The sequence below is a fragment of the Protopterus annectens genome, chromosome 2.part0 (assembly GCF_019279795.1).
Source record: "Protopterus annectens isolate FY-2018-M chromosome 2.part0, PAN1.0, whole genome shotgun sequence".
NCBI lineage: Eukaryota > Metazoa > Chordata > Ceratodontiformes > Protopteridae > Protopterus > Protopterus annectens.
The window spans coordinates 1,595,587,314-1,595,615,313 of NC_056728.1; positions in this window are offsets into that span (position 1 = coordinate 1,595,587,314).

Sequence of the window (28,000 nt, forward strand, 5' to 3'; positions counted from 1 at the left end):
AGTTGTATAGCTGGCCAACTACATCTTTGCCCTTGGAATATTCAGTGAATCACGGAAGTGATTTTTGCTGAACAGGGGTCGATGAATCTATGTCACTGAAAATAGAACTCATATAGACCCGGGTATAAGAACCTACTTGCATAATAAATTTTAAAAGTTATAATTAAAGGACCATGATAGTACTTGCCAGTAAACAGTACCCTACTTTAGCTCCTTGAGGCTCTCTCTGTCTCTCTCTCTCTGTATATATATATATATATATATATATATGTGTGTGTGTGTGTGTGTGTGTGTGTGTGTGTGTGTGTGTATTTATATATATATATATATATATATATATATATATATATATGGATCTACTTCATTTTATTATATAACCACATCATTGAAGTATTAAACATCAAGACAAAAAAGTCACAATTGCAGAATATCATAACATCAAAACACTGAAACACATTACATCGAAACCCAAAACATTGAAAACACTGCACAAAAAAACATAAAACTTGCAATCCTATACCTTTGCAACACAAAACCTAGTCAATTCCTGCCTCCAAACTCAAAATGAAGTTCCATAACACAGCACAAAACTATATTATTAAATAACTACCTCATGCACCAGTCTACTTGAAAGTAAAACAAACCCAAAAATAGATGTAATAAATGTACGGGTCCTATTTAACACATCAGTACACTGGCCTTATTTTATCTCATGTCTGCAGGGGGACAAACCCTCCCTGCACCCCCCCACAACCCCCCCGTAAATTAAATATACCAACTCTGAGATCACACTAACTTGAGAAAGAGGGCAAACTTCTTATAAACAACACTGGTTTACCTGTTAAGCATAACTGATTGTTTCACCAGCCTCCGATTGCACCAACACTGAAAAACTGAACATCTGTCATGTTTTTTTTTTGTAGTTATGGAACAGTGAACACATTCTTAAAGGAATATCACCCTCTATACATGGTACAGTGCATATTCTACTAATATTTGACAAAATGACATGCAACAATTTGAAATTTCTGTATTCTGAAATTTCAACTTTTTTATCTCGACGTTTAGTACTTAATGTGGTTGTATGATAAAATAAAGTATATATATGTATACATACATTTTTTGTAATTTATGAATTAATATTTTGTAGCAGCATTTGAAACGTGTTCCTAAGGGGGCATTTTTGATACATGCACAGAGTGAGGTAATTGAGTTGGTAAGAAAATTAGTTGGTGCAATAGAGTATTCATTCATTCTAGTCATTGGCTATAGCTATACCTAAGATTCTTCTTCATCACATTTCAATATTTGGACTGTAAACATGTCCATAGATGTAAGAAACGTGTATGTATAAATGCATAAAACAAACCAAAAAAATGACAAAAAAGGTGAAACCAAAGTGTGCCAACAAACTTACATAAAAAAGAAACACTTGAATAAAAGCTCAAGGAAAACAAGTAACTTTTAACAGTTTTGTTCTTTAATCAATAACCAGAACCTCATCAGAAAATGGCCAAACAGAACAGAACTCCAACTTTAAATACTGAATCAATCGTGCAATCATAAGTCAGCTGATTCTCAAAGTATCCATTATTAAAGAGACCACCACAATGAAATTATAAAACTAAGGTATACAAACATCCCTGGAAATAATTTTTATATAGTGAAACACTTATGAACATGTTTAGAATATAATATATTTATAAATACAAGAAAAATGATTCAGAAAGTTCTGGCTTTTAAAATACATTTTATATTGATTTATTCATTTAAAATGGGCAGAATATCTGCAACCAATTTCAGCTGCCATTTAACTTCATGAACTTCTAAAATAGTGTTCATATTGCCCATTTTAAAATCAGTTTGATTTGTTCTTCATAGGTTCATAGGTAAGTACTAGGCTATCTGCCTATGGGCATTTATAAGCCTAGCCACAGAGTGATGGCTTTCACCTCCCCATTAGATTAGTAACCTGGGTCTCTGTCAACAGGGCTCCTGATGTGATCCCAGGGTAGAACTTACGATTACCCATCCACTCATCAAGATTTCTCATGAAGAGGGTCAGAGAGGAGCTCTGTCGAATATGGATTGCATTCTATTCCAGAGTGAGGGGAGTCACTGGGACAGGAATCTATCCCTCCTGCATGTCCTGTTTATTACTGTACATTCTAAAACAAAAATACAATTTTTTAAAAATCTTTACATGACAATTTATGCTTAGCTAATGCACTGGTATTATCATCCATTAATATTGCTAGTCTGTGCTAATTAATTCTTGGAAAGAGCATTTTAGTGGTTTTACCCATATACAAGTCCCTGTACAAAGCATATGTTGGAAGGTTTACAAGTTGGTTTGATTTGCAATTGTATCTTCCTTTGTTGTAAATTTCTTCCCCATTGTGCCTCAGAAAAATACTTTGCCCATTATTGATGAACCTACAAAGTTTACAATCTTTGCGCTTCATGTAAGAGCCAAATAGTCCATTTCTGGTTGGTAAACAGGTTTAAGATCTTTCAAACCAACTTTAAAAATTAGCAGATTTTTTATAAACAAAATGAAATCTTTTACCAATTACACTAATCAAATCTTGTTTTTTAAACACGTTTATTCAATTATCACTTGTGACATAGGTAAACTTACATGTACATAAAGAAATCAAGCCATATTAACAAATTCACATTTACAAATATTATACATTACATATATTATTATATATCATATAATCAAAACAAAATTCCATAATTTGTTCAATTTCTACCTTCTCTTAAACTTCATTCTTCCTCCAAAACATGTTTTGCATGTATTGTTCCCACAATTTCCATTTTAATATAATTCACTCCCAACCTTTACTAATGATCACACTACCTGTTCTTTTTTTAAATAAGCCTTGGTTGCCTGCAATGATTTTCCAGTTATCAAAACTAATTATTTTAATATTCTCACTATTGGCACTGACTGGTATAGGAAAAGCATTAATGAAATCATTTAATTGTCTTTAGATCCTATAACCTTATGGGTGAAACTAAATCTTAAAATTGGTAAAAATGTATCAAATGGTTTTGCTTTAACTTCATCAATGATGTTATCAATTGTCTGTGAATGATACCCTCTCTCTTGAAAAAGTGATGTTAAAAACTGACTTCAGCTGAAAATAAAGAATCATCACCAATGATTCTACTCAGTCTGATAAACTGATTATGAATCATGTTCCATTTCATAAAATGTTGGATGCAAGCTTTAAAAAATAAAAGTAATTATTAACATTTTTTCTGTAAATATTGCTATGAAATATACACTTATCTAAATCCATACTGATATGAACATCCAAAAAATTGCACATGTTCCCTTTATCACCCAAGGTAAAGTTCAAAAATGGAGTAGAACTATTAAGTAAAGAAATAAACTCTGTTAAATCATATTCATAGCCATTCTAAATGAGAAAGAAAGACTATATATTTTTTTGTAAAATGAAACCAACTTAAACAATTTTAAGGAAGTTTAAAATTCCTCCTCTCACTAGCTCAAAATTATGTTAGCAAAAGCTAGAACTACACTAATCCCCATCACCACACCTTTAATCTGATGATAAATAATATCATGTTTTGAAAAAAAACATTCTGTAAAACAAGATCCAACAACTGAGAAATGGTATTAACGTTGGTATTGTTGAAAGCAGTAAATGTACTCAGGTATAACTTTATATGTTCAACAACCACATCCTGTAAAATACAGGTGTATATAGATTTGACATCATTTGTGAACATAGACAGTTCCTTAACAATAATGGTATACTTGCTCAATCAAGAAATACCTACAAATCCTTAAGGTAGAACTTAGCTTGCTAAACAACAAGGTTAAGAATCATCTAAATAAACTGAAAAGTTTCTGTTTTACCTTTCATAGTTGCCACAATTGCTTTAATGGTGGATCAGTACTATTCTTGTGTATTTTTGGTATACAAAAATTCTACTTAGAAATTGTGAATTTACCTTAAAAAATCATAAGTTTAAAACTGATGTTAGTTTGGTGTAATAAATCAAATAAACAACAACCTATAGATGTGTACCTATTTAACATTTGATACTTTATCACAATTATATAACAAGAGTCATCAGTTAAATGATCTTTCAGCTTTGAAAAGTATAAATCATTGTCCACAATGATGACTCCACTACCTTTATTTACTTTCATAGCATGCAAAATGGAAGAATTACCGAGTTCATATAAAGTCTCTCTTTCCTTTCTATAGAAGTCATGCCAGCTATTGCATTTGATGTTGTTAATCAAAGTTCTGATCTTGTTGTCACACACATCAGCAAAGGTTTACAAAGTAAATAATAGATGTGGGCTGGAGCAACTTTTTTCATACAAATATTAACTGTGTATCCTCTTACATTAATGTAAGATAAAATATATTGTAAATTTAATTTTCTGACATAAAGCCTTGAATCAGTCAAAACATCAATCAATTTAGCCATACGGGAAGGAATAAAGAAAGCCCTGTTTTGAGAACATTTAAAAGATGGTAATTTAACAAAAAGGAACCTGTTGAAATTGGGCACTCACTGATCATGTGTTCAACTCCATCCTTTCCTTGATATTGTCCCCTGACCCTGAATCTGCCTCATAAATTGCCTCTTTCTTGGAACTGCTCTAAAGGGACTGATGAAAGAAGATTAACTGCAAAATCTGTCAACATTTTCGTGACTCAAATAATTAATAGAGGTGATATTCTTAATATTAGAATCATCCCTATTAGACTGAATTCTTTCAGACTGCCTTGGCAGAGAGGGAAAATCCTGGTTCAGATCAGATGAGCAACTATCAGCAACTGAGACCACTTTAGAATTGGTGGTGGCAATGTAGTAACATGATTGTTATTGCCACTGTTTATGTTGCTATTATTGTTTTTTTTTTAAACAGGAAGGTTTGTGTCTTTGTTGCTTAACAATTTCTTTTGCTTTTTATGTGAGATTGTGGCAATATGGAGTTGTACTTTAACTGAAATACCTTAATAAAGTGCTTTAACGCTATTAAAACAGGGATGAAACTTAATTTTGGAATGCAAAGTAGGAATATCATGTTTTAAAATGTTAATTTTTTTTTTTTGCCTAATAAGAAAATAGAGAACTTGCAGACCAATGTTGTTGTACAGCTCTACCAGTTGTTAATAGATGTCATTATTTACAGAAATCCCATTTGGAAATTTAAAAAGTCTGTGTCCTAATGGCACACATTTAACTGAGAAAGAGTGTTTTAAGTAGAAATTATTATATGCTAGAGAGTTCAGTTTTAAAAGTCTACATTCTAATTCAAAAATATCTGACTTACATGAAGCTGAGATGATGAATTCACTATTCAAAGCATTGGCTTTATCATCATCAAAAACTCTACCATACAGACCTGAACTATCAATCACATTCATATCTCTTAAATTGCATATTGTTCAGTTGTGTGCCATTGTCTAATGTGAGAACAGAGAATAAAATGAGTATTGGAAAGGTAGACTTCAGTGTACATATCACATTGTTGTTTGTACCATGTGTTAATGTAATCATTTCAGGTTAAAAATCTGTGTCCACTCACCTCCATGGTAACTAGGTACCAGATTAGGCAACAACATTTCTAGAGGATTATTGGAATCCTACATATCATGTACATCAGGTCTTATAGTCAATTCCTCAGTATGAGATTGTCTGTATCAATGATTTTGAGGAAAACAGCTTGAGGTGGTATTTCCTTATATCCTGTTGGTTGTTCCATATAGGAGTGACTTGTTGGTGCTCGGTGTATTCATTTTCTTAGTTCTCTGACTTTATTTATTTATTTATTAACTCTGTTAAGCGGGCTAGTGGTGTGGTCCTTAAAACATTTTCAGCCATGACCTGAGCCAAAGGGTATTAACAAATTTCAGCATACAGTTACAGTTATGTAGTACAATGTGATACACAGATAGGCAACATATAGAAGTCAGGGGCAAGAAATGTAGCCTAATGCAGTATACTTCCAGCATGTCAAAGTATTTACAAGGCATTGTTTTGTACAATAGAGTGTAAAGAATATCCCTATATATTTAGGTGGTTTTCAAATTGGCTCACAGATAGAACACACAGTGTAAAAGTAGCAGACTCCAAGTCAGACAGCTGACCAGTCATGACTGGAGTCCCACAGGGATAGGTCCTGGGTCATCTCCTGTTTGGCATCTACTTCTCAGAAGTCCAGGCCAAGACAGAGGAACTCTGGCTGACCAAGTTCACAGACAACTGCAAGCTGGGAGCCATTATTAACTCCCCAAGTGATGCAGACATCCTACAGAAAGGCCTCACTGAGACCAATGACTGGTGTCAAAACCATGGCCTTAAGCTTAATGCCAAAAAATGCGTCATCATCCCTTTTAGGAAAAACTCAGTTCCCACTAATTACCACATAGATGGGAGCCCACTGAACACTGAAGGTGTTATTAGAGATCTAGGGACACAGGCTGATAGCAACCTCGCCTTTGTCCACCACATTGCCACTGTGGTCAGAAAGTCCTTCTATGTGGCACATCTCATTACCAAGGGTTTTGCATCCAGGAAGAAAGAGGTCATCATTTCTCTCTACTCTTCCCTCATTAGACCAATCATAGAGTACAATGCCCCATTTGGCATGTACCTCACTAGAAACCTGCAACAGCTGGAGAGGCCACAAAAGTATCTCACAAAGAGGTTCTTAGGTCTTAAACACATGTCCTACATGGACAGACTCAAAGAACTCCAGCTATTCTCTGTCTCATATCATCTACTAAGAGGCAATCTATGCTTGACTCACAAAGCCATGTCTGATCTAGCACTGTTAGAAATGGTACAGCTAAAGAAATCCCAATCCCTCCGCACCACAAACTCCAGAAACCTCAACCTCATTTCCACAATCAATAGAACATGCTGGAGGGACAGTTTAATAACCCATAGACTGCCCATGCTCTGGAATGGACTTCCCATACATGTCAAGCAGAGCATCTCACTGGCCCTCTTCAAGAGAAATCTTGATGAGTGGATGGGAAATAGAAAGTTCACCCCGGGGATCACTCCAATGGCTTTACTTGATAGAGGCACTGGGAACTAATGTTGGGCAGCACAATGCCAGGGCACTTCTATGGGCTAGGCTTGTAAAGGCTCCAGGGTCCTAGTACACACCTATGAACCTATGAACCTACGAACACTTATAAATATGAGAAATAGTTGTTATACTGTCGGGAGCCTGGCATAAGGGTTAAGGTATTTACCTTAAAGGTACAAGGTGCAAGGTTGGATTCTTACAAGGGGTAATTAGCTAGGCTTAAAATAGCCCACAAGGGCAGTTAGCCTAGTACTAATCTATGAACTATGCATACAATGTCATAAATATTTATATTTATCAGTCATAACTGAAAATTGAGTACACATATGGCTAGTTTATTTAGTAGCGAATGCAGTTAATGTACATATTTACTAATTAAAAATTCTACAAGTATACTGGAAAACATAGGGAGCAAGATGGTTTGTTTATACATCATAACATCTTGATGAATGATTAGTGTATGTTCTTATTCTTGTGTTAATTTATCTGAATTGCATCAACCCCAAAGTGAAAACAGCAAAGTAAGTGGGGGTATAGAGGCAAACCCCACACACAGAGTATGGAGTGATACTTCAAAGCTTGCTATTTTATGTTAAGTGCATTTTCTCAGTTACTGTTCTGCTACAAGCATATATGATTTGTGGATTTGTGCACTAAGGCTTTCAGACTCGTGTATTTTGGAGGCCAGATGTGTTAGAAACATATAGTTTTAAGGAATGACAGCTGGTTCTCAGGTCCCATTTCTGCACAACTGTCTCTGTGTTGATATTCTGGGCAATATTCAGTCTCTTGCTATTTCACTACACTTTAGTATATCAAGACATGATTTCTATAGTCTGTTTTTTTTTTTCAAAGCTTTCTAGGCACAATCATTTTGTCAGCTTTGTTCACTGATCATTGATCACAGCTTATATTTTCCCCAAAGGAAGAATGAGCCACAGTTTAATTTCTGTCCATTGATTTTTGCCTATGGAAATATTTCATTGCCACTTCTTTCAGAAGCTGGATTTCCAAAGTCAGAATCAATGCATCACTAAAATTATTTTACCTTTTTTACCCTCTCTGAAAGTGATGGAGGAATCATCCAAATTATCTCTAGTTTTCCTTCTAACAACTCTTCATTATGTTCTGTTAAATATTTTCAAATTAAATGTCGCTATTTACCTTGCCTGCATTTTACTTTCTAATTATAGTTCTGTAAGTTAAGCAATATTTTCTGGAATCTTCTAAGTGCTTTGTTCCAGGTCTTCCTGAAAATGTTTTGCAATGTTTTTTGCCTATTTTCATCTACCTGTGTTTTTGCCCTACATATATTTATAAAGCATATTATATTCACACACTACTGCAAATAGTTCTTTCTCTATTTCAGCATATCTCTTGTGCATCTGGAAAAAGTCATGACACATTATCAATTGGTCTGTTTTTCTTTTTCAAGATCATAGATCATGTACCATTCTGACGTCCATCTACTTGCAACATAGCTAGCTTATTTACATCTTAGATAGTTCTTACACATTTTAAATCTCTTTTCCTGTTCCTAGTCCTGTTTGCATTCTACATGCTGTCCCAACAACTTTCTTAGTGACATAGTTTCCTTATACATGTTAGACACAAAGTTTGCAAGATGCTTTATCATTCCCAAAATATCATTAATGCCTTCTTGGCTTTCAGGGTTGTATCTGCACTATTACAATGTCAGTCTCTGAGATGTGCTATAGTCCCACTGACTTTGTAATGTGACCACGTATTTCAGACTTGTCTCTCATTTAGTTTATTCTTGTTATTATTTTATTTATAAATATGCTGTACCTGTACGCAGCAAATCTTATCACTCATTTGCTATGGTCTTCTTGTATCTAGCCCACATTAAAAGACCGCTAATTATGTTCAAAGTACATTCTATGTCTTAATGTCAGTGCTGTGTTGTCAGCAAAATTTGGCTGGAATATAATAATTTATTAGAAGCAATGTATTTACCTATGAGTGAAAATAAGGTTCCTCAACAATTACTTGTTCCTTTTCCAAACCTATCACTTTAGATCACAGTCAAGATAAAAATTAACCTCACTAGCATGGAGCAGTTTTGCAATTGTATAAAACTAAAATGTATTGCAATATTAGAAATAACTTCATAACTTAATGATGGCACAGGTATTAGGCAAAAAGTGCTGTACTTAAGTAAGAAGTCAGGAAAAATCATTTATATCAGTTCTGATATCACAGTTCAAGGACAAAATGATTGACTTCAACAAGTGGCTAAGCTTCTGGTGTCATTCTAAGGGGATACAGTATCTGTCTGCCCGGGATGACATGATTGACAGACCACGATGCTTTGCCAGAGATGTCCTGCACCTGTCGCCCTTGGGATTCTGGATACTGGCTAAGGCTCTTTCCACCCCTATAGTGCCTTTTTTAGGCAAGGCTCAAATGACAAATTCACCACTGTAACAGGTACAAGCAAGCAAAATCTGAGGGCAATGCTACTCAAAGCTAGAAGTCTAAACCTCAAAATGCAATCACTCGAGGCACTCCTTAAAATAGAGAACATCGACATGTGTGCAGTGACAAAGGCTTGGTTCAAGGCTCCAGAGAGCACCCCTGCATTACCAGGCTATAATTCATACCACAACTTTTGGCCACCTAACCTGGACTGAAACACTAAAGGCAGAGGAATGTCCATATTAATTAAGGATATCCACACCTCCAGGCTAGTTGCTCAACATAAAGCAACTAACTCTGAGCAAGACCGCTATCCAAATTGTAGCTTGTTACAGACCCCCCACCATGGCCCAAGATTCCCACTCCTCATTTCTTGATACACTGGAAAATATTAGGGTACAACCCAACATGCTAATAATGGGTGGTTTCAACTATCCCATCATTAACTAAGAAAACTACTCATATACCACCTCTTTTGCTCAACTTTTTCTGGAATTCATAAATTCCAGTGCCTTGGATCAACTTATCCACACCCCCAACAGGAGAAGCAATATCCTAGACCTGGTCATTACCAACATGGATGACTGGTGTTCCACACCAGAGGTCAGTTCCTCGTTGGTCAGATCTGACCACAAGCTAACCACCCTTGACATCCACAAACCACCCCACCCCCCATTAGGGAAACCACCGTAAAAGATTTCTCCAAAGCCAACTTCACGCTTCTTAAGACAGAAGTGGCAAACTTCACGACACCCATGCAGACGGACAATAGAGGTACGACTGTTGAATCCTGCACAAATGCACTTTGTAAGCACTTGCATGAGTGCATGGATCATGCTATCCCTAACAGAACCAAAAAGCTATCCTCCAAAAAAAGGAAGCCAATTTGGTGGTCCTCTGCCATAAAGAAACTCTACAACAGAAGAAAGAAACCGTTGCAAAAAATAATAAAATCCCATGATTGGAGGAACTCCCTGGTCAGCCTCAGTAAGAAGCTGAGATCACTCATAAAATCCTCCAATGCTAGTTATGAAAACAAAATCAGCACTGATTCTAAAGACAGCTACAAAGCATTCTATAGCTATGTCAAGAATCTCAATGGCAACACTCAGATCTGCTCTGAGTTACAGCACAATGGCACTAAATATACAGAACCAACTGATATTGCCAACATCGTGGCAGATAGGTTCAGTGCTAACTTTACCCCCCCCCCCACCTCACTCCCTAAAGGGCCCATCTCTATACCATGAGAATGCAAAGTTCCTGTAATCACGGCTGCACAGGTAAAATCCACACTCTCCAAAGCCAAGAACACAGCATCCATGGGACCTGACAACATCCCAGGCTGCATTCTAAATGAACTACAGAATGAACTGACACCTCACCTAAGTATCATGTTCAATTATAGCCTCACCTCAGGCTTTGTGGCCACTGAATGGTGCACAGCAACAGTTATCCCACTCTACAAATGGGGAGCCACCATGGACCCCGGGAACTACCACCCCATTAGCCTGACAAGCCTGGTCTGCAAGGCCATGGAATGTATCATCATGGAACTTATAAACAAAGACATTGGCAATCTTCAAACTCTGGACCCCACCCAGTTCAGGTTTGTAAAAGACAGATTATGTCTCCTAAATGTGATAGACTTTATTGAAGCAGTCACCAAAGCCATAGACAAGGGTAAGGTGGTTCACACAGCCTATCTAGATCTCACCAAGGCTTTTGACACCATTCCCCCACTCTGGAATTATAGATAAACTCACTAAACTAGGTATAAATCCCTATGTCACAAGATGGGTTGCCAACTGGCTCACTGACAGAACCCACACTGTGAAAGTAGCAGAGTCCAAATCCAAATTCAGACCAGTGACAAGTGGATTATCACAGGGTTTAGTCCTGGGTCCTCTCCTGTTTGGTATCTACTTCTCTGAAGTACAGGCTAACACAGAAGGTCTTTGGCTAACGAAGTTTGCAGATGACTGCAAACTAGGAGCCATAATTGAAACTACTAGCAATGTGGACATCCTACAAAAGGGCCTCACTGAGACAGATGCCTGGTGTCAAAGCCATGGCCTGAAGCTCAATGCCAAAAAGTGCATTGTCATCCCCCTTTGTAAAAACTCAGTACCCATGAACTACCACATAGGCGGTAGTCTACTTAACACTGAAAGTAATATAAGAGACCTTGAGACACAGGTAGACAGTAGTCTCTCCTTTGATAATCACATTGCCACAATAGTCAGGAAATCCTTGTACATGGCAAATCTCATCACAAAAGGTTTCTCATCCAGGAAAAAGAGGTAATTGTTCCCCTCTACTCATCACTCATTAAACCCATTATAGAGTACAACACCCCTTTTGGTATGTACCTCACAAGACATCTACAACAACTGGAAAGGCTGCGGAAATACCTCACAAAGAGGAATACCAGCCTCAAACAGATGCCTTACGCAGACCGTCTCAAATAAATCCAGCTTTACTTTGTCGCATATCGCCTACTCAGAGGTGATCTCTGCCTAACATACAAAGCTATGTCAAACCCAGAGCTGTTGGACATGTTCCACTTAAAGAAATCCCAATCCCTCTGAGCTACATGCTCTAGGGACCTAAAGCGTGTCACCACAATAAACAGAACATGCTAGAGGGATAGATTCCTGTCCCAGAGACTTCCCATACTCTGGAACAAACTACCTATCTATATCAAACAAAGCTCCTCATTAGCACTCTTCAAAAAAATCTTGATGATTGGATGGGAAATAGGAAATTCACCCCGGGGATCACTTCTGTGGCTCTGCTCGATAGGGGCACAGGAAAATAATTTTCTTCGGTGGCAAAAGCCAGGATACCTTTTTGGCTAGGTTTATATAGGCCCTAGGGCCAATAGCCTAGTACCTATCTATGAAACTATGAACCTATAAACCTGTGAAGCTTGGTCAGGCATGCAACATAACACTGGTAAGTCCAAACAACAAATAAGCTCATATTTGTGTCTAGAAGTCTTTTCTTAGAAGATTCTCATTGTTCAGGTGTGTTGGCACTTGATGTGCACTAGGAGATGGTCCTGCATTTTGTTATCTATTCTGGGAAATCCAGAAAAATGAAGATAAGTCCTTACACATCAGTGCTGGCTCTTCTTTAGACTAACATTCAATACACTTGCAGGATAACTTGGTTGAATAACTTGCTGGGAAACTTCCTTTTTCCTCAATGTAAATGGATCTGCTTTTGTGGGGTGGTCAGGCCCTTAATTAACAAAATACAATATCACAGTCTTTTAGGTCTTTTTCAGAGTGTATAGCAGTCTTCCTGTATTTTTTTTCAGTCTGTCAGTAGTTGTCAGCTAGTAGCTATTAGAATTCCAAGAAAGCAGAAGAAATAAAACAACATATCTGATTATCTGAATCAGTTCCTTTGCAATATATATTTCTTCCAATGGTATGGGAAGCTTTGGAATTCCTTTGCTCTATCTCTGCAGTGGATTGAGTCCAGCTGTGGGAATATAATTATTCCATTTTCAGCCTTTGTAATTGCTTGCCTCTCTCTCTAGAATTTATTATTTGACTGAAAATATGAGTTGGGAGATATTAGTTTTTTTTTTTCATGTTCTGTAATTTGTATGCCCCTTTATGGCCTTTTGACACTTTAGTATCCCAGAAGAGGACAGTCCTTTTTTATGTATAGCTTTGAAACCCATTTCATATTAAAGAGTCTGAATGCCTTTTTCTGAAAACAGATACTCTGTGCATATATCCAGAAGATGGGAGACCTTTGTTTTCTACCAGGAAAACAAGTCTGAAATCAATTGACTTCTTCCAAGAAGCTATTGCATGGCTTCATGCACTTCACTTTTTTTGGTACCTTTATTATATACTGAAAGATGACATCAGGAGAATAGCAAGCTTCATACACAACAATACACGAAGGAAGAATTAATAAATACAGTCAAAGCCAGGTAACAATGGCACTATTGAGACAACATTCAATCACAACAATGACAAATATAGCAATACAAATAATGCTAATAATAACTATGACTATTAATATCAGTCATACATATCTATCTATCATCTATCTATCTATCTATCTATCTATCTATCTATCTATCTATCTATCTATATTTTTTCTAAATTTTCTTTCTATAACCATGTCATAGAAGGATAAAGTCCTTACTGTGGCCTATGTGACCTAAGTTTGATTTCAGGCTCAAGCATTTAAGGTGCTGGCACACAAAGATAGCCACACTTATCTTTGGTAGTGAGAGAGGGTACACACTTGAGGATACCAGTTGGTTTAACCCTAGATGAAGTCAGGGATTTACAAGGTGACATGGTCCTTATGGGATTAGGCATGGAGATATTAGCTGAGTCACTGTGGATGCAAGATAATATGCCATCATGTCCCCATTGCACTTCTGCCCCAGACATACAAGTGCATGTAATGTCAAAGTAGAATTCTCAATAGTCTATTATATTTCTAAAGGCATAATAAATGTATTAACTTTATTTGCTAGAGTATTTGGTTTGCATCTAATACAGGAGAAAATTGGCATAATAAATGTATTAACTTTATTTGCTAGAGTATTTGGTTTGCATCTAATACAGGAGAAAATAACCTAGCATTTGGCATAGCTGAGACCACTTCATTAAATATATACGATGAAAATGTTTTCTTTTAATTACTGTATTCAGACTGGATTAATACTGGTGAAAATCATATCCTCATTCATAATAGGAACTACATGTTCATCATTTCTGTTGGTGCTGCCCATTTCTTACTGATACTAAGCCTTTCCACTTTCTTTAATTCCTACACCTTTCTCTCCTGAGAGATTTTCTTACTTTCACTGGAGCATGCATTGTGGAATAGCATCTAGAATTATCTGTATATGATATTCAACTGACAAACTACTCAAACCCTTTAACAAATCCGTTTAGTAATGAAATATATCACTGCTATGGTTGATGAGTTACTTTCCTCCAGTGCTACTATCTCAAAGTGAATCTTTTGCTTTCAATTTTTATATTTATATGTCAGTAACTTTTAAACCCATGACCTTTCTTAATATCCTGAATATATATGTAATGTAATGTGTAAACCATGTGACTTTTAGTGGCTGTCAGCCCCGGTGGCTTAAAAAAGCACTTTCTGACAAAATATTGAAATCTGCACGCATCCAGATTGAAAGTAGTACCCAATTCATTAATTCTGAATTTCTCTTGCCAATATTCTTACTGTTAATTGTGTTAAACTACATTTTCCCTGTTGAATTTCATAGCATAAGTTACTTCCATTTTTATATAAAATAATCTGTTTTCACATCTAACCTTGAAAGCATACATATTGTTTGAAACAGCCTTATTGTTAATTTTGCTTCACTTTTCGAAATGTTTCTTTGTACCACAGCTTCCAGAAAGCAGATTATATATCAAAGTCATTCTTATCATTTTCACAACCTCATCTAGAGCACAGTTTAAATTTCAACTGTGTAACACTTCTTGTGTACCTCATATCTCTCATTCTTATTTTCATAAGAGTTACAAGTCATTTTCACATTATGCTTCATTTTACTTTATTATTTATCTAGCATTTTGTCTTATGCAGATACATTTCCTCATGCAATTCATTTAATTGTGTAAATGTAATCTTAGTTATTCTGCACACATCACAGTTTTAGATATGGTCAGATCAGTACCTCTTAAATGTCTTCTGTTTGTTTGGTCATTTCTCATACCAAAGATTATTCTTTTTTCTCTTATCAGCAAATCATTTAGTTTACTAAATTAACAGAAATGCTGTTCTTTAACTTTGTAACTTTTATCTGTAGCTTCCAATGATCTTTGTTTTCTTGTAAAAAGTAAATGAATTTATGAAATTTTCTAGGCTCATAGTAATTGTGGAATTTCTCCATTATTCCCACCATTTCATCCTTTTCCTCTATTTGGATGGTAAATACATTAAATACATTCTGTGTTTCTTCCATTGGAGTATGTAGAAATGTCACAGACTACCGTTTCTGATTTCTTGGCTGTTTTAATCACAGTGACAAACAAACTAAAATTCTGGATGTAAGGCTCCAGTCTTCTGCTAAATTGTTTTGCAGTGAGAGAATTTCTCATAACTGCATTTTGGTGACTTTTAGGTGAAAGAAGAAAATATGAAGGTTTCTCACAAGTTATGTACAGTATATGAAAAACCTACTTATGGCTTTATTTTAAAAACAAATAAGTACAACTACTTTTCTGCACCATAGAATGATTACTTTGAAATGAATAAACATTTTCAGTTATAAAACTTCTAGCAAAATTTAATATTTGCCATGACTGTTAAGACGCACAGCACAGACTCAAACAACTTGGATGTGTGACAACCATCCATGAGGTCTTTACAGTAACTGCCTTATAAAAAAGAGTAGCATCAGTTGATGTGCATTTCCTGCTTGTGTGTATCCTGTTATTTAAAGGAATATACCCCAATATGCTGCACTATGGATGACTTTAGTCTATTACAGTTTATCTGTGTAAGGAAAGAATCAATGCAATCCTGATAAGGAAAGCTGATATATGCTCATGAAAAAACTGAGGTGATGTTCTCTTTAGCATAACATCTATACTGCTATCCTTTGTTTAGAATGGCTACTCTTAATGGAAGGACCTACACTATGAAAAAAAGAACGTTTTTATTTAGCCCTAGTAAAGTCTGAACTCAGAAGCTCAATGCAAAAGTCACAAAAGACATGACCTGTTGAATGCATTATGAGTAATAAAAAATAAACTAGTCATTAAAGATAGAGATAAGTCAAAGTTGGTTAACAGACAGATGACTAAGTAACTATAAACATAGAATCAAATGCAACCAAGAACACAGGTAAGATCATGATGGAATAAAAACAATTTATTTTTAAATATAAAAATGTAATTTACTACAGCAAGAAGGGAATTTTCAGTATTATAGTTAGATGTAAAGGCAGACTGATAATGATCTAATAGAGCATCAAAAGTTAGATGAAAGGCAACTAAATATACACCACTTTCTCAATCAGTTTACTGAACAATTATGGTTAGCTTTACAGCAATAGATTTCTAGATTGTACAGAATGTAGGACAGATTCTTAAGGACAGGTTAATCAATGTATCATTAAGTGATGATGGAAACATTCACATCCTTAGAGAATTGTGCATGATCCAAAAAAATAAGATATTCTAGGAAAGAGTTTTTCATCATTGTCTGTCCAGGATCTAGCCTATGGTTCTTCACATTAAAAGTTGAAACCACCACTAAGTAGCCATTGGGCACACCAGATCTTCATTATCTGGAAGATTGTAGACATAGCCAAAGTTGTAGAATGAGTCTTTTTGTACAAACACAGACTCATACAGATGGTGATACAATATGAGGGTGGGCATTCTCAAGGTCTAGAAGGGGTTATACACTCATTTGCAATTACATTTTTATGATGCTAATATCCTAAACAACACCAGCAGTGATTGTACAGAGCCTTCTACCGTTTTCAGTACATTTTGATTAAACCATATGTGCTTTCAGTAAAATAAAATGTTAATCAGTTTTCAGTGATTTGCATGCTTTGTGATTCAGTAAAAAAGGTAGTAGGCAGTTTGATTAAATGAATTGTAACTATAGCAATATGTGTATATTGCCCACACACACATGTATATGTGAAGGCCTTCATACTAATATTGTTTTAGTAAGTACTGCTTTGAAATACATGTAGAAAATTCTAGTGATGGACATCCTAATATAAATGGGAGACAAGATGGCTTAGAATATGCCAGTCTTGATGAAGCTTATGATCCCTTAGAAGAACCCAATGCTTTACTAAAAACCTTCATAAGATTATATGCAAATGAGTTGATTATGACACAAATTCACTGGGTTCCTACAGAAAAAAAAAAGAATGAGAACAAATGTTGGAAATTAATTAATACCTGCATCAGAAAATACTCCCTTTGTGGTGCAAGATAAGCATGGCGATGAAACTAGGGGAAGAGTACTCGGCAAACTGTACTGCTGAGTACCCCATTAAATCCACATCATTTCAGAAAAATGAAAATGGGGGCACAAAGAGGATAAGAACCAACAGCAATATTTTGGAAAACACTCAAACCAAACAACCAGTTCCACAGCAGGTAGAAACCAGCGTCAGTTTATTTAAGCAGAATTCTTCACAATGGTTAAGCGCTTCCTTCCCTGTATCGGGACTTCTTCAGAACCTGGTTCTGAAGAACCGTTGTGAAGAATTCTGCTTAAATAAACTGATGCTGGTTTTTACCTGCTGTGGAATTGGTTGTTTGGTTTGAATCTTGTTCCTGTGGTATTTTTTGGTTATTTTGGAAAACACTCCCCTTGTAGTCCTAGATTATCATGATTGTTTAAATGGGGAGAAAGTACTATGCATACTATACTGAAAGTCCACCAGAACATTATAAGGTTGGTTATGAGGTGTTAATATTTTGGGATTCTAGACTCTGAGGTTTATAAAATTTAACATCTTGAGTTATTAGATGGTAGGATATCTTCTTTTAGCACCTATAATGTAAATTAAGATATGTAGAGGAAACTCTTTTATGATTACATTACCAAAAGGGGTCTAAGACCAGATAATAATTACTTCACGAATAAATAACACTGTTGAGACTGTTATATTAGACATGTTAACTATTTTACGGGAAATCAGGCATACAACTCAAATAAGAGGCTTTGTACTTTTAGTAATGGATACTATTCACCCTCCAAAATTTATAAAATGCTACTGTTGTTTTTGGCAGCATATGTGATTTTTCCATAGCTTCATAAGTTCATAGGTGTTTACTAGGCTAATGACCACAAGGGCCTATTTAAGCCTAGCCATGTACCCAAATCTCTGAGAAGTCCTGGTACCCTTGATAAGTGTAAGCAGGGGATTGGGAGATCAAACATTTACAAGTAGGGGCCTGGGAGATGAACCATTTACGTGTTGCCTGTGTCCATTGTAGACATAGATGTCAAGCCAGGGATGAGTTTCCTGTTCCCCATCCAATTGTCCAAGTTACACGTGAACTGGGTTAGATATGGAACTCTGCTTCACATGGATGGGAAGCCTGTTTCAGAGACAGGGTAGTCTCTGGGATAGATGCCTGTCTTTCCAACAGGTCCTAGTTATATCACAGGCAAGATTTAAATCTTTAGAATGGGTGATTCTGGTGCTGTTTGTTTTGCTGATGTGAAGGAGGTCCATCAGAGTGGGGTCCGAAAAAGCCCTGTATGCCAGGATGAGATGTCCCCTCAACAGCTTGTAGGAGACAGAATGCAGGGATAGGGGCTTCAGGTGGTCTGCATAGGACATTTTTACATATGTCCTGTATTCTTTTAGTGATGAATCTCTGTAGATGTTCCATTTCTTGAATATGTCTGGTTAGGTACATACCAAAGGGGGCATTGTACTCAATGATAGGTCTGATGAATGCTGAATATAGTGGAACAATGACATCCCTGGTTGCACAACATAGAATGATTTCCTCACTACTGTAGACATGTGATGGTCAAAGACTAGATTACTATCTATGTGTGTTCCCAGATTACTCACTACTGGGTCAACTTTAAGGGGTGTGTTGTCAATATGATATTTACCATGGGTGGATGACTTCCTGAAGGATACTGTTATGCATTTCTTGGCATTTAATTTTAGTCTATGGTTCTGACACCAGTTGTTTGTCTGTGTCAGTGTTTCCTGGAGAACATTTGCGTCTGGATGGGATTCGGTGACAGCTCCTAATTTGCAATCATCTGCAAATTCAATCAGCCAGAGACCATTGATATTAGCCTCCACTTGTGACTGACCTCTTTGTAGAGGTGGACTCCCCAATTTTAACTTCCTGGGTTTCATCTGTGAGCCAGCTAGATATCCAATACAGGTTTTTACCTAACCTCTTGAGTCTGTCAACAATGGCCGAGTGGGGTATTGTATCAAATGCCTTGGCCAGGTTAAGGTAGGCACTGTGAACCATTTTGCCCTCATTCATTGCTTTGGTGACCTTCTCAAAGAAGTTCATTGGGTTGAGTAGACATGACATGCCCTTGATGAAACCAAACTAGGTTGGTTCCAGTGTCTGGAGGTTTACTATATCATTATTGATCATTTCCATGATAATTCATTCCATGGCTTTGCATATAAGACTAGTAAGATCAATCATTCTATATATACATACACACACTGATATATATATATATATATATATATATATATATATATATATATATATAATTAGAAATATAGCTTGATTGAAGCACAACATATAACTGGATGCAATGACTCTCAAATAAGCATGTTTAGGTTATGTGCTTTAAGGTCTCATTCTAAGTGGTGTGATCATAAGAACACGCTGAGCAAACTGGAAGCTGGGTATGCTTTTAAATTTAATGTTCCATATCCAAAACTTTGAATTTGGATTTGGAATGACAATATTTTATTACTTCACACATGCATTTTAGAAATTATTTTATCATGCAGAAGTGTGTTTAGCTTCTGGTATTTCTCATTCTTTAGAAATGCAAGTGTTTCACTTTAATTTAACTGTTGAAGTCAATTAATGTTGTTCTGATTGATTAATTGTCGGAACATAAGGAATGTGATTATGAATTTTCTTTTACTTCCTAGAAAGCAGTCTTAGCTGAAGTGCGATGAGCTCCGTTTTTGTCAGTTAAGTACTTTTGAACAGAATACCTCATTTCCAGTGTGCAATATTATAAAGAGAAAGTTATAGACAGAATCCTGAAAGTAGGGATTTTGTTTATTTATTATTTTATCCTTTGTTTTATTTACTTATCCTTTGTTGACCAGGTTAATACCACTAGGCTAGTAACCTCTTTTTATGGGTGACCCAAGGTGGTATTTATACTACTAGGGGAAATTTGGCATAGGCATTGGGGAACTTCCCCTATTCTTAGTAGTCAGGGGAAGGATTTGTGTGTAATACATCCTGAATTCCTGTTTCCTGTCCAGGAGCAGAGGAGCCAGAAGCAAAAGGAAGAAAATATGGCTGGTTCAGCTTTGCCTTTAAATGAAGTGAAGGTTGATGAAAATGTAGCTGAAATGGTAGCTTTTTCTGATGCTGCAGATGCAGGAAAAACAGTGATATTGGAAGAAAAGGAGATTGTAGCTGTAACAGAGATGGATTCAGAGGAAAACTTTCAAAGGAAATTGTTTGAAGGAGAGTCAGTTACCTCTTAGAAATGTATAATTACAACTCTCCAATTTGGAGGGTTGCGGGATGATTATTTGGAAGAAATGGTAAACCAAAGTGAACTAGAAAGTGGAGCAGCAATTTCATGGAGTGACATCATGGAGAAAATAGAAAAAGAAAAAAAGAGAAGAAGAGACTGTGCCAGAAAAAGTTCAAGAGACAAAAACTTATGCACAAACTGTGGGAGAAGGAGCAAAGAAGAAAGAATAAATAAAAGAAACAAAAAGGAAGTATACAATACATGTGAGCTGTAAAAAATAAGAAAATCTGGACAGGTATAAGGTTTGGGACTCTATCACAGCACCTCTGGGTGTCAAAGCAAAACAGGTAAGATCATTCATTTTAATTAATAAAGGGACTTTTTGTGACTTGATATTTGAGACTGGGCAGGCCATTGAAAATGTTTTGGGTGCATATGAACTGATGTTGAAGCAAAAGAACTGAAAGAACATTTGGTAACTATATGTAAAGAAGTAATGGGCAGTACAAAAATATATGATGGAAGAGGACTATGGACTGAGGGATGGAAATCTGAAGTAATACTGAAAATGGAAAATGATAATGTTATACACATATCTAGTATTATTGATGCTCATGGTAATAGAGGTTTTGTGAAATACAGGGGTCAACCAAAAACTTGCTATATTTGTGGAAAAAATGATCATTTAATCAATTAATGTGATAAAAACATTATTTATGTGGTAAAACAGGGCATAATGCAAAAAAATACAATTTAAAGTGCAAAAATGTGGCAATACTGGTCATTCATGTCTAGAATGTGAAATGAATGCGCAAGAAAATGAAAATGAAGTAATAGAGAATAAAGAGATAGTAGAATGTGTTATACAAGAAAATGTACAAAAAGATGTAACTGATAGATTATACATGAAGTTAAAGAAAGTAGCAAAGAAAAAGAACAGGGGAGGCAAGTGAGGAGGAAGCTAATTGGTGCACAGTAAGAAATAAAAAAAATTGTTAAGGAAAAGAATTAAATAAAGGAAAAGAAAATTCAAAAACATAATGCTTAGAGAAAATAAGAAAGGAACATTTTATTATACTAACTGTTCTTAAAAGCTGAAAGTAGCTTTAAATGTGAACAGTATGAAAAATCTTAAAAGGAGAATAGGTATATTACAATGGTGTGCTGCAGTACATGCACATATTATTGTTTTAGAAGATATCAGATTATTAACAGAGGAAGAAAGAACTCAAACTGAAAAACTTTGGAATGGTGTGGTAGTTTGGAGCATGGGGAAAAAACATGCTCAGGCATATGTATTTTATGTCAAGAAAGCATTAAAATATTAGATGTAACCATAGTGGAACTAGGCTGAACTACGGTAACAGATGTGAGATGGAAAAATATGTGTATAGAATTATAGCTTTATATGCATATGTAACACAAAAGGAGAGAAAAATGATGTGTAAAAATATTCTTGCATATGTTTGTGTAAATATGAACATTATAGTGGTGGGTGATTTTAATTGTAATTTAAGGAAAAATATAAGAGCAATTGTGATGTTAAAATGGCTAAAGAAATTATAATAAGTGGAAAGTTATGGGAGAATAACCATTGGACCTATAAAAGGAGTGAAATTAGGACAGAATTTGATTTTGTTTTAATATCTTATAGTTTAAAAGTTATAAAAAAAGAATTAAGTATGCTGGATTTTCAGATCATGTGGCAATATGGGTTAAAATACAGGAAAATAAAGACTATATAAGAATAGGAAAAGGAATAAAAAGAATGAATGAAAATGAATGAAAATGAATTAGATTTAGAAGAGAAAAAAGAACTTGTGGAATTATGGAAAAATCATACAACTATGAGGGAGTTTTATGAGGATTGGACAGTTTGGTGGCTTAATTTTAAAGAAAAATATAAAAAGTATTTTTATAATGTATAATGAAGAAAAGAAGAAATGAAAAATAGAGATATAAGATATTAAGTCATGAGACATTTAGAGACTTGTTACAGAAGAAAAATTCCTTTTATGAAAAAGAAAGAGAACTATATAAAATGAATCAAATTAAAATTAATAACTTATTATATAAGCAAAAACATTGTTTACAAGGAAAGAAAGAAGAGGTAGCACCATATTTATTTATTTTTATTTTATTTAACATTTGTTGACTGGGAAAGTCCGACTAGGTTCCACAGATCCTGTTTTCAGCGGAGGCCCGGGGAAAAATGCTCAAGAAGCATGTCTTTAGAATTATTTTGAGTAAATATTTTTGTTATTTACTTATTTACATACTTGAGGCAAATAATAAAAGAAGGAAAAATAATAAGAGAATTAAAAAAATAAGGAAGGTAAGCAAATAAGACAGCAAGAAAGCATATATAAAAGTATTAAAGAATGTTGTGTCTTTCGGCTTTTCCCAGTTAGGGGTTGCCACAGCGGAACTCCGGTCCGCTAATGATTGGCAGTAGATTTTTTACGTACCGAGTTGCCGGCTCTGACGCACAACCTTCAGCGAAGGTATGCCCATTCACACATGTCTCTACACAGAAGACGTGCTAGCTGCAAATCAAACAGGGCAACATCTTACTGTGAGGCGACAACGCTACCGCAGCACCACCACCGCATATGTATTGAAATTATTTGAAATTATTTGTTAAGAGACAAGGAAACATAGAACAAATTTATAAAGGTGAAAAATTAGATAAGGAAGTTGTCAAAGGAAAATATACTTTAAAAATTATCAAAACATGGTAGGTTCAGGTTAAGGCACTTTAATCTTGCAGCAAGGAGACAAAAACGTGCTAATACAGAGTTTGTCTAACCAGAAACAGGAAATGCATTTATTTTTATAGGTTATCAAATTAATCCTGTCCTACCATGCTGACGTAATAGATTACCACCTTTATATCATCATCTGCTGACCATCTTTCCCATGAATTTCTGCTGATTTAAACAATTTTTGTGTGAAACTTCCTGAGGAAAACAACATGGCCTTGGTTACTTTCTGTTAGATACTTGTTATGTTACATTCAAGATACTACGGCTAAATCAAGCACAATGCTAGCAGTTCATTTCTCTAATAATCCTTTGTCTACCTTATCTCTACACTACTGCAGCTGCAGAGGTTCCCATCCTCTGAACAAAGCTGTTTGTCCAGAATCATTACATTTATAATATAGAGTATTGGTCATTCATATGCTTCTGACCTAGCAGATAAACACCTGCTTCTCAAGGACATTTCCACAAGGCATAAACAAGAATATTGCTGTGCTAGCAATTACTAGGTCAGTGGGCAACTTGCAAGTTTCAGTAAGCATGCTGCAGTTTTAGAAAAGCATCTTTTTCAGTCTCATATGAAACTCAATTTATATATAACACAGTACATGAAAAATAGAATGAAAAGCATATTAAAAACACTTGATTATTAATTTGGCATTAAGCATACACACATTAATACATATTTTTCTAACATCTCCCTCCTGTTAATACTTTTTATTCTATTTTCAAAAAAGGATAAACAGCTTGCTTCTTTTCCTAACCTCTTCCATTCAGGATTTGCAGTTAAGAAAGTCATTCAGTTTAAACTTTTATGAAAGTGTCTCGCATTTTAGCAGCTCTTCAAATTCAGTACTTTGATACATAGTCTCAGATACGGATATATCTATGAATTTCTTAATTAATTTCTTTATGCAGGGGATTCTGCAACAAATACAAACTTCTATTAGGAGTAATCCTACCCCAATAGCAATCAATATGTTCATAAAAATGGAGCCCCACCCCCCGAAGGCATTTTGAAAAAACTCTGTCAGAGGGTTTGGGCCTGGTTTAGTCATAGCTGACACTTGCTGAATCACCTCGAGATGGTCATTGATTTCATGCTGATGGTCAGGAATGAACACACAGCACTCTTCTTTGATTAAAGTGCAAGTTCCACCTCTCACCGCTAGGGTGAAGTCAAGAGCCTTTCAGTTTTGAAGCACTGCAGTTCTCATGGCATTCAGCTCTTCAGTTATCAGTTCAAGGGAAGAAAAAGTCGCATTACTCATTATTTCGAGAAGTTTGGACAGTTTTCGCAGCTCCCATATTGATTTAATTCTGCCATACATGGGTGATATACCTGCCCAGGATATAACAGCATCACTCAAGTCCATGTGCACAAGTTTGGTTCCCACATTATGATGGTCTTTCCACCCTGCTTCGATTCGTCCCACTGGATTCTCAGGTTTCTTAACAGTCTTTTTGGTTACGTCTCGAGTATTTCAAATACTCCCCTGAGGCAAAGCTGCAGTGTGTCGGATGGCCGGAACCAGGTATCCCAAAAAACAACTGCCAGACCAATTCTCAGGTAACCATTTATATGCCTTTTTACCACATACAAAATAACAATCCTCTACCTTAGTCATTACTTTGTTACGAAATGACTGCCCTGCATGAAACATTTTCCTATCTATTACTGATAACTGTTTGAAAAGTACAGGATTGTGCTGTACCTGATCAAGAGTTTTATGCATAGATTTCAAAAATGAGTCATAATCTGTACTACAAGATCCACTCAAATCATTTGGTTTTCTATAACATTTATACTGTACTGTAACATTGCATTTACTCCATCCAACTTGGATGGAGTCATTTTTATAAAAACATACAATTCCTTTTTGTGTCACTGGCAAATACAGTGCTACCTTATCTTGTGCTTTAATAGCGACTGTGTCAAAAACCAGATTTTCCCATGTCTCATTGACCCCTAGGGGGATAGCAGTCATTAATAAACCCCCGTATGCTGTTGGTATGGCCGTACAGACCCAGCAGTTCGAAACATTAAATGTCTCTGCGTACACATGTGTAATTGTCTGATAAGTGTTAAAGTTTGGATGCCAGTCTATGTTTGGTTCATTACGTCTAATCAGTTCGACCTTTGTGGCAGGAAAAAAGAATGGCCACAGCAAAAATAACAGTGTGATCAATATTGCAATAAAAACAATCATACAAGTTTTCCGAGGTTGCTCAGTGTCTCTACTCACTCTGTATCTGGCCATTTTGTTCTTGTGCAACAGTAACAAAGTTTTTGTCCAGTTCAAAGTTTTTAACCAGTTTACAGTGCATCAAATTAATCCAAGAAGCTCGTTCTGTGATCTTGACTGCAGTAGTTGTTGACAGTAGTACATGGTATGGACCTTCCCACTTTGGAGAGCTCCAATTCTTCCGTTTCACAATCTTCACCCAGACCCAGGTGCCTGGGGCTACTGGTGCTTCCGATTTCGATTGCTCTTTATCTGAAACAAAATTTAACTGCAAAAGTTTGTTATTCAAAAATCGCCTCATATATCCTGCAAGTGAACTGTCAACCTCCTGCTCTGTAGACATGAGAGGTTTCCACTGAGGTGTATAATATGCCCTCCCAAACAAAGTTTCAAAAGGAGTTAATCCCTTCACATTTGGAACAGTTCTCATACTCAACAGTGCTAAAGGCAAACAGTGCACCCAGTTTTTCTGTGTCTCTTCTATCAACTTCCTAAGCTTATTCTTCAATACCCCATTGTGCCTCTCTACTAGCCCTGCAGATTGAGGGTGATATGCACAGTGTTTTTTTAACGATATCCCAAAATAACGACTGAGTTGTTGGATTGTTTGGTTCACGAAATGTGTCCCGTTATCACTATAAATCTTTTCCGGTATACCAAATCTAGGTATAATTTCTTTAACGAGGACCTTTGCAACAGTAGCTGCATCTGGATTTTTAGTTGGAAATGCTTTTACCCATTTGGAAAACATGTGTATAATAACAAGGCAATATTTCTTATTCTCACATTTATTCAATTCTATGAAATCCATACAGATAGTATGGAACGGATATGGTGGCGTAGGAAAATTCCCTCGCTTAGGCTTCAGTGCCCCTTGTGCATGATGCTTGTTACAAACATGGCATGCTGCACAAACATTTTTTGTATAGTTTGTAAACCCATAGGTTGTAAACACTCGATTCACTAACTGTACCATCCCCCCTGTTGAGAAATGGCTCTGCCCATGGCTCAACAACGCTGCATATCTAAACAAATTAGATGGCAAAATCGGTTTCTTTTCCTTGGAGATGTACAGTCCCTTTTCGAGGATTGCTCCTCGTTTCATCCACTTTTGTTTCTCAATATTTGTAGTAAGTGTCTGTATTGTTTTTAACATTTCTAAATCTAAAATCTCTGAGGGTTGTAATTCCTCACTCAAAAGAAAAGTTTCTGTGGCTGAGGCTGCCTGCTTTGCAGCTGTATCAGCTTGTGCATTATCTTTTGAAATTCTGTCCTGTTGTTTCGTATGAGCTACGCATTTGCAAATAGCTACTTTGTTAGGTAACTGAATTGAATCTAACAAGTCTAAAATAAGTTGCGCATGATTAATTGGTTTACCAGTAGATGTTATCATTCCTCTATTTTTCCACTGTTGCGCAAAAACATGTACAGTGGAAAAAGCATACTGACTGTCAGTATAAATGTTCACTTTTTTACCTTTAGCTAAGGTACATGCCCTTGTTAAGGCAATTAATTCTGCTGCTTGTGCAGATAAGTTGTGTGGTAAAGATTTTGCTTCTAAAGTTTTAGTATCAGAAATGACTGCATACCCTGGGGCGTGGCCAAGGATGAACACAGGATAGCAGCAGATTTCTTCAGCTCCACCAATTTCATTACACTGACAGGAATTAATTACTTAAAAAATTAATTTTTGAAGTAATTTTCTTTCTAAATACGTTTGTTTTATATAGTTCTTGAACTATATCTAAAAAAGAAAGGAAATCTTAACAATATTCCTGTCAGAAATCACTGTGGAAATTTTCCTGTCAGTTTATCAGTCTGAAATGAGTTCCAGTAAGACAAATTCTCAAGACTCCAGCATCAAGAAAGAACTTCAGTCTCTGATAATTATAATCCAGCAACTTACTGATAAAATGGATAAAATGGATACTAAAATAGACACCTTCATAGAAAAACTACAAAACAAATAGACCTGTTACATACAGACCTGCAACAACAGAAGAACCAGATGACAGGCATAGAAGAAGCTGTGAATGACATGGAAAATAGAATCCAAGAAGAGGAAATCAACATTGAGTTTCTGCTGAAACAAAATACACATTTACAAACAAAGCTGGATGACCTGGAAAATAGATCTAGGCTTAATAACATTAGGATTTTTGGACTGCCAGAAAATATTAAAGGTAACAATATTACTTCTTTTTAACAACTTGGCTCCTAAAACGTTAGACTTA